The sequence below is a fragment of the Siphateles boraxobius genome, unplaced genomic scaffold (assembly GCF_051911475.1).
Source record: "Siphateles boraxobius isolate OS27281-9 unplaced genomic scaffold, OSU_SipBor_1 65, whole genome shotgun sequence".
Classification (NCBI taxonomy): Eukaryota; Metazoa; Chordata; class Actinopteri; order Cypriniformes; family Leuciscidae; genus Siphateles; species Siphateles boraxobius.
Genome location: NW_027509192.1, coordinates 3,563,761 through 3,565,797, shown reverse-complemented (window position 1 = coordinate 3,565,797; position 2,037 = coordinate 3,563,761). Strand labels below are relative to the sequence as shown.

Below are 2,037 nucleotides of genomic sequence, written 5' to 3'. Positions count from 1 at the left end.
TTGCAATGTATTCTTGTCAGGAAATGCGGCAGAGACAACTCTGTTTGAGGGGGAAATAAACAACATTTTGCCTATTGCATCAGCTGTACTTGTTGAGCGTGAACTTTTTGTGATGGCTGGAAGAATGATTGGCCACTCGTTAATCAATCAAGGTTCTGCTTTGTCAGGCCTTAGCCTGGCAATAAATTCTTTGACAGGGGCACAAAGGACACAGCCACCACAAATCTCTGTTTAGAGGAAAGCCCAGACATTGAACAAAGGGAGACGATTCGTCTAGTGAGTACAGAAAATTAACCAGGTCTTTCAACAGTGTTTTGTGGTTTCTGATGAAATGCAGACATGTAAAAAATAGCTGCTAATTCTGTGCGCTTAATCATGCTTGTATCTTATAGCTACTGAAAGATGAATGGACTGAGGATGAGACCTCACAAGTATCCAACCTTTGTTTGGACTTTTTCTTTGCAGTACCAAAAAAGAGGAGCAACAAGATGCTGCTCTTCCAACAGCTTCTCACTCATGCTGTAATATATTCTGTCTCCTTTGTTTCTATTCGTTATCCTTAACAACACTACAAAGTTAACAAACTTCATCAAAGATTCTTCTAGTTTATTATACATTTTCATACTACATATAGTTATTACATTATTTATTACACTGCATTATTTATATTATATTATTTTTACAATAGTGAAAATTATTTTAATTTACAGGTCCTTGGCCGAGTCGGTGCTCAACTAAAACAATTAAAAAACGGATTGTAGGACACTGGTGTCTGGCCACTTATCAGCTGTAGACCAGATGTGTTACCCCTGCTTTTCCCAAGAGAAAGTGAAGTTGAAATCACACCTGAGGTAAATTGTCAAAATGTGCAAGAATTATAAATTCACTTGAACAAAATATTTGGTTTGGTAGCATGACTTGAACACTGAATTTTTTTTTTTTGGTATTACAGATGATCCTGCAAGCCATCCAGTGACCCCAACCACAGCATACAGAAGACAGTGACGACAGTGATGCTGACGACATACAGCCTGAGAAACTTAATCTCGTCACAGGCCTTTTGAGAACCTTTGTTGAACATGGTAATATTTTTGTATTACTAGATGGTACTACTTAAAGATTTTTTTCTGTTATATGTGAACATTAAACAATAACTTTTTTTGTCTTAGCATCACCCAGCAATCTGAGGAAACTTCTCAAATTTTGGGTTGGATGGGAAGTAGTGCCACGCACCCTCAAGCTGAAAGTTGTTCAGTCCAGTGGACCAAACCAATTACCAAAGGCATATACTTGTCAAGAGCGCATTCGCCTAACAGATCACTATACCTCCCTCTCAGCTCTCACAGCTGACATGATGGTGTGTCTGCAGTCTGTGGAGAGTGGTTTTGGCCTTGTGTAGATGTTTATGAATTTCTTAAACCGTTTTAGATTGAAAATTTTCTTTGTTACTGTTGCTTGTCTGTTAAATATGGCAATGTTATAATATAATAATGTGTAATTTGGGCCGTTCACCCATTTTGGGGTTTTACATTTTGTAGTTTAATGATATAGACTTAATGTTCAATGTGATATGGTAAATGCAAATCTTATCCAAAAACTCAATGTTGTTTATTTGAATTGATTAAATTACATCTTCTGGTAAAAAAAAAGTATAATAGTTAGAAAAATCAACTAAAAGGCATAAAAAAAAACATGCAACTATCTAATTCTCAGCTAGCAAATTTTCAACATATTGAACTGTACTCAAAAAAATGTCCATGCCATTGGACTCAGAGGGTTTTAGAGGATTAATATGTTCTCTCAGCTGCTCCACTTGCTCGGGAGTTAGAGGGCTGTCAAACCGTGGGACATTCACCACAGTGTGTGGATCCAAAATATACTTTGTTTTTTATATTAATGTTTTTAACTTGCTAGTCTATAGGAAGTTACTTTTTCTTTATTTCAGTATGCAATAAAAGAAGAATAGTTTTACTTCAGTGGGTATCCAAATTCCTCAACAGCTGTCACGCAAGGTGAGCACACACTTTTAGATAAAAA

General features: G+C 36.3%; 1 long non-coding RNA gene across 1 annotated transcript; it reads left to right on the top strand.

Moving 5' to 3' along the window:
- Positions 1–266: 266 nt before the first annotated feature.
- On the top strand, positions 267–1,556 carry LOC143720669 (uncharacterized). Its single transcript, XR_013196611.1, has 4 exons — positions 267–521; positions 711–851; positions 953–1,082; positions 1,170–1,556. It is a non-coding gene; the product is annotated as an uncharacterized LOC143720669 (long non-coding RNA).
- Positions 1,557–2,037: the final 481 nt, after the last annotated feature.